This window comes from Triticum dicoccoides, chromosome 4A (genome assembly GCF_002162155.2).
Source record: "Triticum dicoccoides isolate Atlit2015 ecotype Zavitan chromosome 4A, WEW_v2.0, whole genome shotgun sequence".
In the NCBI taxonomy this organism is placed as follows: Eukaryota; Viridiplantae; Streptophyta; class Magnoliopsida; order Poales; family Poaceae; genus Triticum; species Triticum dicoccoides.
In genome coordinates this window covers 281694694-281706316 of record NC_041386.1, presented here as the reverse complement: position 1 = coordinate 281706316, position 11623 = coordinate 281694694, and positions in this window count along the sequence as shown.

The window sequence follows — 11623 nt, the reverse complement described above, 5'->3', positions numbered from 1 at the left end:
CAACGAGCTAGTCAACTAGAGGCTTACTAGGGACATATTACGATCTATGTATTCACACATGTATTACGGTTTCCGGTTAATACAATTATAGCATGAACAATAGACAATTATCATGAACACGGAAATATAATAATAACCACTTTATTATTGCCTCTAGGGCATATTTCCAACAGTCTCCCACTTGCACTAGAGTCAATAATCTAGTTACATTGTGATGAATCGAACACCCATAGAGTTCTAGTGTTGATCATGTTTTGCTTGCGGAAGAGGTTTAGTCAACGGATCTGCGACATTCAGATCCGTATGCGCTTTACAAATATCTATGTCTCCATCTTGAATATATTCACGAATGGAGTTGAAGCGACGCTTGATATTCCTGGTATTCTTGTGAAACCTGGGCTCCTTGGCAAGGGCAATAGGTCCAGTGTTGTCACAGAAGAGAGTCATCGGGCTTGACGCATTGCGAATGACTCCTAGGTCGGTAATGAACTCCTTCATCCAGACTGCTACCTATGCTTCCTTCGAGGCAGCTATGTACTCCGCTTCACACGTAGATCTTGCCACGACGCTTCGCTTGCAACTTCACCAGCCGACTGCCCCACCTCCATATCCGGTTTGTGACTTGGAGTCATCTAGATCTGTGTCGAAGCTAGCATCGACGTAACTTTTTACGACGAGCTCTTCGTCACCTCCATAAACGAGAAACATATCCTTAGTCTTTTTAGGTACTTTAGGATATTCTTGACCGCTGTCCAGTGTTCCATACAGGGATTACTTTGGTACCTCCCTACCAAACTTACAGCAAGGTTCACATCAGGTCTGGTACACAGCATGGCATACATAATAGACCCTATGGCTGAGGCATAGGGAATGACACTCATCTTTTCTCTATCTTCTGCCGAGGTCGGGCATTGAGCCGTGCTCAATTTCACACCTTGCAATACAGGCAAGAACCCTTTCTTGGACTGATCCATATTGTACTTCTTCAATATCTTTTCAAGGTACGTGCTTTGCGAAAGACCAATGAAGTGCCTCGATCTATCTCTATAGATCTTGTTGCCTAATATGTAAGCAGCTTCTCCAAGGTCCTTCATTGAAAACCACTTATTCAAATAGGCCTTTATGCTTTCCAAAGTTCTATATCATTTCCCATCAATAGTATGTCATCCACATTTAATATGAGAAATGCTACAGACCTCCCACTCACTTTCTTGTAAACATAGGCTTCTCCATAAGTCTCCATAAACCCAAACACTATGATCATTTCATCAAAGCAAATGTTCCAACTCCGAGATGCTTGCACCAGCCCATAGATGGAGCGTTGGAGCTTGCATACCTTGTCAACATTCTTAGGATCGACAAAACCTGCTGGCTCCATCATATACAATTCTTCCTTAAGGAAACCACTAAGGAATGTCGTTTTGACGTCCATTTGCTATATCTCATAATCATAGAATGTGGCAATTGCTAACATGATTTAGACGGACTTCAGCTTCGCTACGGGTGAGAAGGTCTCATTGTAGTCAACCCCTTGAACTTGTCGATAACCTTTAGCGACAAACCGAGCCTTATAGATGGTCACATTACCATCCGCGTCAGTCTTCTTCTTAAAGATCCATTTATTCTCTATGGCTTGCCGATCATTGGGCAAGTCTATCAAGGTCCATAATTCATTTTCATACAAGGATCCTATCTCGGATTTCATGGCTTCAAGCCATTTGTTGGAGTTCGGGCCCTCCGTTGCTTCTTCATAGTTCAAAGGTTCACCGTTGTCTAACAACATGATTTCCAGGACACGGTTGCCGTACCACTCTAGTGTGGAACGTGTCCTCGTGGACCTATGAAGTTCAGTAGCTTGATCTGAAGTTTCTTGATCAACATCATTAACTTCCTATCTAGTCGGTGCATGCACCATAGAAACATCTTCCTGAGCTGTGCTACTATCTGGTTCAGGAGGCAGTACCTCATCAAATTCTACTTTCCTCCCACTTACTTCTTTCGAGAGAAACTCTTTCTCTAGAAAGGATCCATTCTTGGAAACAAAGATCTTGCCTTTGGATCTGAGGTAGAGGGTATACCCAATAGTTTCCTTAGGGTATCCTATGAAGACGCATTTTTCTGACTTGGGTTCGAGCTTTTCAGGTTGAAGTTTCTTGACATAAGCATCGCATCCCCAAACTTTCAGAAATGACAGCTTAGGTTTCTTTCCAAGCCATAATTCATATGGTGTCGTCTCAACGGATTTCGACGGAGCCCTATTTAAAGTGAATGCGGAAGTCTCTAAAGCATAACCCCAAAATGATAGCGGTATATTAGTAAGATACATCATAGATCGCACCATATCCAATAGAGTGCGATTACGATGTTCGGACACACCATTTCGCTGAGGTGTTCCAGGCGGCGTGAGTTGTGAAACAATTCCAAATTTCCTTAGGTGCATGCCAAACTCGTGATTCAATTATTCTCCTCCACGATCTGATCGTAAGAGCTTTATTTTCCTGTCACATTGATTCTCTACCTCACTCTGAAATTCCTTGAACTTTTCAAAGGTCTCAGACTTGTGTTTCATTAAGTAGACATACCCATATCTACTTAAGCCATCAGTGAGGGTGAGAACATAATGATAGCCACCTTGAGCCTCAACGCTCATTGGACCGCACACATCAGTATGTATGATTTCCAATAAGTTGGTTGCTCGCTCCATTGTTCCAGAGAACGGAGTCTTGGTCATCTTGCGCATGAGGCATGGTTCGCACGTGTCAAATGATTCATAATCAAGGGACTCCAAAAGTCCATCTGCATAGAGTTTCTTCATGCATTTGACACCAATGTGATGAAGGCGGTAGTGCCACAAGTATGTGGGACTATCATTATCGACCTTACATCTTTTGGCATTCACACTATGAATATATGTAACATCACGTTCGAGATTAAACAAATATAAACCATTGACCAGCGGGGCATGACCATAAAACATATCTCTCATATAAATGGGACAACCATTATTCTCGGATTTAAATGAGTAGCCATCTCGCATTAAACGAGATCCAGATACAATGTTCATGCTCAAAGCTGGCACTAAATAACAATTATTGAGGTTTAAAACTAATCCCATAGGTATATGTAGAGGTAGCGTGCTGACGGCGATCACATCGACCTTGGAACCATTACCGGCGCGCATCGTCACCTCGTCCTGCGCCAGTCTCGCTTATTCCACAGCTCCTGTTTTGAGTTATAAATATGAGTAACCGCCCCGGTATCAAATACCCAGGAGCTACTACAAGCGCTGGTAAGGTATGCTTCAATAACATGTATATCACATATACGTTTGGCGTTGCCGGCCTTCTTATCCGCTTAGTACTTGGGGCAGTTCCGCTTCTAGTGACCATTTCCCTTGCAATAAAAGCACTGACTCTCGAGCTTGGGTCCATTCTTTGGCTTCTTCCCGGCAACTGATTTACCGGGTTCGGCAACTCCCTTGTCATTCTTCTTGAAGTTCTTCTTACCCTTGCCTTTCTTGAAACTAGTGGTTTTATTCACCATCAACACTTGATGTTCCTTTTTGATTTCCACCTCCGCTGATTTCAACATTGAATATAACTCAGGAATGGACTTCTCCATCCCTTGCATATTGTAGTTCATCACAAAGCTCTTGTAGCTAGGTGGAAGCGACTGGAGGATCCTGTCAATGACCGAGTAATCTGGAAGATTAACTCCCAGCTGAGACAAGTGGTTGTGCAACCCAGACATTTTGAGTATATGCTCGCTGACAGAACTATTTTCCTTCATCTTACAACTATAGAACATGTCGGAGACTTCATATCTCTCGACCCGGGCATGCTTGGAAAACCATTTTCAGCTCTTGGAACATCTCATATGCTCCGTGCTGCTCAAAATGCTTTTGGAGCCCCGGTTTAAGTTGTAAAGCATGCCGCACTAAACCAGGGAGTAATCATCACTACACGACTGCCAGGTGTTCATAACGTCTTGAGTTGCTGGGAAAATGGGTGCGTCACCTAGCGGTGCTTCAAGGACATATGCTTTCTTGGCAGCTATGAGGATGATCCTCAAGTTACGGATCCAATCCGTATAGTTGCTACCATCGTCTTTCAACTTAGTTTTCTCTAGGAACGCGTTGAAGTTGAGGGCAACATGAGCGTGGGCTATTTGATCTACAAGACATATTGTAAAGACATTTTAGACTAAGTTCATGATAATTAAGTTCATCTAATCAAATTATTTAATGAACTCCCCCTCAGATAGACATCCCTCTAGTCATGTAAGTGATACATGATCCGAATCGACTAGGCCATGTCCAATCATCACGTGAGATGGACTAGTCATCAACGGTGAACATCTCCATGTTGATCGTATCTACTATATGACTCATGTTCGACCTTTCGGTCTCTCGTGTTCCGAGGCCATGTCTGTACATGCTAGGCTCGTCAAGTCAACCTAAGTGTTTTGCATGTGTAAATCTGGCTTACACCTGTTGTATGCGAATGTTAGAATCTATCACACCCGATCATCATGTGGTGCTTCGAAACAACGAACCTTCGCAACGGTGCACAGTTAGGGAGAACACTGTTCTTGAAATTTTAGTGAGGGATCATCTTATTTATGCTACCATCGTTCTAAGAAAATAAGATGTAAACATGACAAACATCACATGGAAATCATAAAGTGACATGATATGGCCAATGTCATCTTGCGCCTTTGATCTCCATCTTCGAGGCGCGACATGATCACCATCGTCACCGGCATGACACCATGATCTCCATCATCATGATCTCCATCATCGTGTCTTCATGAAATTGTCTCACCAACTATTACTTCTACTACTATGGCTAACGGTTAGCGATAAATTAAAGTAATTACAAGGCATTTTCATTGACACATAGGTCATACAATAAATTAAGACAACTCCTATGGCTCCTGTCGGTTGTCATACTCATCGACATGCAAGTCGTGATTCATATTACAAGAACATGATCAATCTCATACATCACATATATCATTCATCACATCCTTTTGGCCATATCACATCACGTAGCATACCCTGCAAAAACAAGTTAGACGTTCTCTAATTGTTGTTGCATGTTTTACGTGTCTTCTATGGGTTTCTAGCAAGAACGTTTCTTACCTACACAAAAGCCACAATGGTGATATGCCAATTGCTATTTACCCTTCATAAGGACCCTTTTCATCGAATCCGATCCAACTAAAGTGGGAGAGACAGACACCCGCTAGCCACCTTATGCATCAAGTGCATGTCAGTCAGTGGAACTAGTCTCACATAAGCGTACGTGTAAGGTCGGTCCGGCCCGCTTCATCCCACAATGCCACCGAATCAAGTAAGGCTAGTAACGGTAAGCAAATTGAACAAATCATCGCCCACAACTACTTGGTGTTCTACTCGTGCATAGAATCTATGCATAGACCTAGCTCATGATGCCACTATTGGGGAACATAGCAATAATTCAAAAAAATTCCTACATGTCACCAAGATCAATCTAGGAGATGCTAGCAACGAGAGAGGGGGAGTGCATCTTCATACCCTTGAAGACTGCTGAGCGGAAGCGTTACAAGGAACACGGATGATGGAGTCGTACTCATGGTGATTCAAATCACGGAAGATCCGATCCAGCGCCGAACGGACGGCGCCTCCGTGTTCAACACATGTACAGCCCGGGGATGTATCATCCTTCTTGATCTAGCAAGGGGAGAGGAGAAGTTGAGGGAGAGCTCCGGCAGCACGACAACATGGTGGTGGAGCTTGCAGTTCTCCGGCAGGGTTTCGCCAAGCACTACGGAGGAGGAGGTGTTGGAGAGGGGGAGGGCTGTGCCATGCGAAGGGTGCGGCTGCCCTCCCACCCCCCTCTATTTGTAGGGTGGAGAGAGAGGGGGCCAGCCCCCCTTAGATGCATCTAGAGGGGGGCGGCGGCCAAGGGGGACTTGCCCCCCAAGTCAGGTGGGAGGCGCCCCCACCCCCTAGGGTTTTCAACCCTAGGTGCCTTGGGCACTTGGGGGGTGCACCAGCCCACCACGGGCTAGTTCCCTCTTTTGTTCAGCCCACTAGGCCCACCGGGGCAGGTGGCCCCACCCGGTGGACCCCCGGACACCTTTTGGTGGTCCCAGTACAATACCAATAACCCCCGAAATCATTCCGGTTACTGAAACTGGACTTCCCATATATAATTCTTCACCTCCAGACCATTGTGGAACTCCTTGTGACATCCGTGATCTCATCCGGGACTTTGAACAACCTTCGATAACCACATACTATTTCCCATAACAACTCTAGCGTCACCGAACCTTAAGTGCATAGACCCTACGGGTTCGGGAACCATGCAGACATGACCGAGACATCTCTCTAGCCAATAATCAACAGTGGGATCTGGATACACATGTTGGCTCCCACATGTTCCACGATGATATCATCTGATGAACCATGATGTCGGGGATTCAATCAATCCCGTATACAATTCCCCCATCGGTATGTTACTTGCCCGAGATTCGATCGTCAGTTGAAAGCACAATTGCTCCCTGGGTGGTTTTGGTAATTAATGTCAACATATCTCTTATTGGACTAATGTTTTCATGTAGTATATTTTAGATAAGTTCAGTAGATGGAGTGGCATGGACAAGAGGATGTGGAACCCCTTCAAGATGCTCAGGACAAAGGATTGGCTCAAGCTCCAAAGCTCAAGGCTCTACTTTTTCAGTTTAGTGATCCAAGATCACATTGAGTCCTTAGGAATGCCAATACTATTTAAAGGGGATGAGGTGTTGCTTAATGGCTTGCTTGCTCAAAGTGCTTGTTGATATGCTCCAAAGCCCTCAACCACTCTCTCATATCCACATATGTCCCAAACCAAAAGTCAAACTCGGCCACACCAATTTGATCCATCCAGCGCCACCGAGTTCACTTGTCATAGCCACTGCCAGAAACCCTAATCAATTTGATCTCACCGATGGGATCTCGGTCTCACCGAGATGGGCTTGCAAACTCTCTGTTGCCTGTTGCAATTATTTCGGTCCCACCAGGATAAGCAATCGGTCCCACCGAGTTTGCCTGACTAACTCTCTATTTTGCTTATTACCAAAATTGGTCTCACCGAGTTTGTGTAATTGGTCAAACCGAGATGAGGTTTTACCCTAACCGCACATCGGCCCCACCGAGTTGATCATATCGGTCCCACCGAAATGCCTAACGGTCACATTATGAACTGAATTGGTCTGAACGGGTTTTCTGATTCGGTCCCATCGAGTTTGGTGAATTGTGTGTAATGGTTAGATTTTGTGTGGAGGCTATATATACCCCTCCACCCTTCCTTCATTATGGAGGAGAGCCATCAGAAAGTGCCTACACTTCAGCATTCATTTTCTAAGAGAGAATCACCTACTCATGTTTTGAGACCAAGATATTCCATTCCAACCATATGAATCTTGATCTCTAGCCTTCCCCAAGATGCTTTCCACTCAAATCATCTTTCCACCAAATCCAAATCTGTGAGAGAGAGTTGAGTGTTGGGGAGATTATCATTTGAAGCACAAGAGCAAGGAGTTCATCATCAACACACCGTCTATTACCTTTTGGAGGGTGGTCTCTCCTAGATTGGTTAGGTGTCACTTGGGAGCCTCCATCAGGATTGTGGAGTTGAACCAAGGAGTATGTACGGGAAAGGAGATCGCCTACTTCGTGAAGATCTACCCTAGTGAGGCAAGTCCTTCATGGGAGACGGCCATGGTGGGATAGACAAGGTTGCTTCTTCGTGGACCCTTTGTCGGTGGAGCCATTCGTGGACTCGCGCAACTGTTACCCTTCATGGGTTGAAGTCTGCATCAACCTGGATGTACGATAGCACCACCTATCGGACCACGCCAAAAATCTCCGAGTCTCCAATTGCGTTTGCACTTTCCAATCCCATCCCTTTACCTTCTTGCAAGTTGCATGCTTTACTTTCCTCTGCTCATATACTCTTTCCATGCTTGCTTGAATGTATTGTGAATGGTTAAACTTGTGCTAAAACTGCACCTTAACTTAAAGAAATTAAAAACTGCCACTTTTATTTACTAAGAGTCTATTCACCCCCCTCCAGGCACCTCTTCTCGATCCTTTCAATTGGCATCAGAGCTGCGGTCTCCATTGCTTTGGTTTAAACACCTTTGAAGGAAGATGGATGAGTCTACGTTGGGGAGTCTTAGACGTAGAGTGCCTATTCTTGATGGAGAGTTCTTTCCTGAGTGGAAAATTGAGATGCTTGAGATTTTCAATGAATATCATTTGAACAAGTACATTACTAGCCCTTGTGCACCTCATGTTGATCTTTTGCATCCTACCCTTGATGACTCTATTGACATGATTCATAATCTTAGAACTGTCAATTTAATCACTAGAGGATTGCCTAGAAACTTGTTTGCTAGCTTGCCCGCTATTGATTGTGCTTACACCATATGGAGATTTTTGAGGAACGATTTCCAAACTACTCCTTGGAAAACTTGGATGAAATTCTTCATAAGTCTATTGCCTTGAGTAAGATGAGTTCCAATGATCCCAAATTTGGTGACTGTCTATTTGAGCTTACTAATCTTACGCGTGCCAAAGGAGATGTTGGAATCATTAGCAATATCATCTCCAAAGCCATCAGAATTTATAACGATGACTATTGTGATGACCATTTATCTAATGAATTACCCTCTCTAGGAATTGATCCATCACAAGACGATGTTGAACCTGGATACTATGATGAGGATGATGATAGTGACTTTAATCTCGATGAGTCTATGAGACACTTTGGTCTTATGGCTAATCTTCGCGGCTACATGGCTGGAGGAAAGGAATGGGTTCTTGATAGTGGGTGTACCGATCACATGACCGGAGACAAGGATATGTTTCATGAGCTTGCTGAAAACGACGACCCTCGAAAGTATGCCACTTTTGGTGACAACTCAAAGGGTAAGGTGGTTGGCCTTGGTAAGGTGGCCATCTCACATGATAGCTCCATACAAAATGTTATGCTCATTGAATCTCTTGAATATAATCTACTTTCTGTATTTAGACTTGTTGACTTTGGTTTCAATGTCCTATTTACTGAAGTAGATTGCCAAGTGTTTCGTAGAGATAACCACAATATGGTCTTTACCAGTCTACGTAGAGGTGATCTTTACATTGTTGATTTCACTAAAAAGGCTCAACCTAAAACTTGCTTAATTGCTAAATCTTCTAAAGGTTGGTTATGGCATAGAATATTAGGTCATGTGGGCATGCGAAATCTTTATAAGCTTATTAAAGGTGATCACATCCTTGGAGTAAAAGATGTTATATTTGACAAGGATAGATTGTGCAGTGCTTGTCAAGCAGTGATGAGGACATGACTACCTTGGATATGACCAAAAATATTGCATATATGCATATTTGTCAGGTGATTTCTAGTGCAAACTATTCAATAATCTATTTATGTTATCCAGAACAAAAATACTTCACACACTTTTGTGTTTTGTCTAATTGCAGGTGTATGGGACATTTGTACAATCCACATATGAAGATAAGGAAGAAAGAGATGTTTATTTGCTGTCCAAAAAGTTCTCTCACGTCACTTTTGGCCCAAGAGAAGATAGAGTCCAAGTCTCTCACGTTCTGGATTCAGATTCGGACTGCACAGACACACCTGACTCAAAACGCACACAAGTTCTTCATACGGACTCCGAATTGGGTGATTCTTTTTTTGTTGGAAACTAGATTTCGTGCACTTTCCAACCCAATTGGAATCACCTTCAAATTCGTCCGGAGCGTTGAGTTGTGGACAAAACAATCTGATGCTGCAGCAGAATCCGAGTCAAACTACAAGTCCAAAGGTGTTACATCACCTCCACTTGGGCCCATTGGCCTTGTACGACCTAGATTTAGTTTTAGGCTGCCTTGGGACGTCCTCCCACCTCCTTGGCCTCCACCCCTTGCTCCTATATAAGTAGATCCATCTAGTAGCTTTTCCTTGGGTTTTGTTTAGATTAAAAGTTCGCCATAGCTGCAACTTCACGTGCTTCGTTTGTGTTCAACGACCAGACAAAGGCGTCACAGAACCCCACCTTGATCAATAAAGCTTTCATCTTATATTCGCAATATCCAGATTGCAATCTCAGTTTCTTGCTTGTTCTTCGTTTGCTCGCAGGAAACAGACCCTCGTGGTCAGGTTGATCGTGCTCCGGCGTGGTCAATAACCTCTCGGAGTTGGTTTAGCGATTGCTAAGGCGCGACGTCCTCGCACGTTCGTAGTCGGATCGTCAAAGTCGACTTCCACCAAAGCGAAATCCACCATCTCATCGAAAGACGGGACACCTTTGCCTCTATCAAGATGATGAGGACATCAATACAATTGTTACACCCACAGCCCCTGCTGCTATACATACTGGACCAATTACTAGAGCTCGTGCACGCCAACTAAATTACCAGGTACTTTCGTTTCTTGGTAATGATTCTAATGTTCATGAGAATATGATGCTGCCTAAATTGGATACATTTGTTTTGCTTACAAATGAAGGGCCTAGCTTGGAGAAGGATGAACATTGGAGCAAGAACAAGCATGGAGATGATGGCATGCGCAAGGGGAACAAGAACGGACTTACAAGTGATGATTTCAGGACTTTGAAGCCACCATAATGGGTGCATGAAGCCTTGGACGAAATATACAAGATGCCACTTCATAAATTTCGTCCCGAGGCTATTTTAGGTGCTGCGTCACCTTATTATTGGGCCAGGCCCATGTAATTTCGAAATACATAAGTATAGGCTATTTTTAGAGTCCGTATGTGTGGGGAAACAAGAGATAGGGTTGATGATGAGGACATGACTACCTTGGATATGACCAAAAATATTGCATATATGCATATTTGTCAGGTGATTTCTAGTGCAAACTATTCAATAATCTATTTATGTTATCCAGAACAAAAATACTTCACACACTTTTGTGTTTTGTCTAATTGCAGGTGTATGGGACATTTGTACAATCCACATATGAAGATAAGGAAGAAAGAGATGTTTATTTGCTGTCCAAAAAGTTCTCTCACGTCACTTTTGGCCCAAGAAAAGATAGAGTCCAAGTCTCTCACGTTCTGGATTCAGATTCGGACTGCACAGACACACCTGACTCAAAACGCACACAAGTTTTTCATACGGACTCCGAATTGGGTGATTCTTTTTTTGTTGGAAACTAGATTTCGTGCACTTTCCAACCCAATTAGAATCACCTTCAAATTCGTCCGGAGCGTTGAGTTGTGGACGAAACAATCTGATGCTGCAGCAGAATCCGAGTCAAACTACAAGTCCAAAGGTGTTACATCACCTCCACTTGGGCCCATTGGCCTTGTACGACCTAGATTTAGTTTTAGGCTGCCTTGGGACGTCCTCCCACCTCCTTGGCCTCCACCCCTTGCTCCTATATAAGTAGATCCATCTAGTAGCTTTTCCTTGGGTTTTGTTTAGATTAAAAGTTCGCCATAGCTGCAACTTCACGTGCTTCGTTTGTGTTCAACGACCAGACAAAGGCGTCACAGAACCCCACCTTGATCAATAAAGCTTTCATCTTATATTCGCAATATCCAGATTGCAATCTCAGTTTCTTGC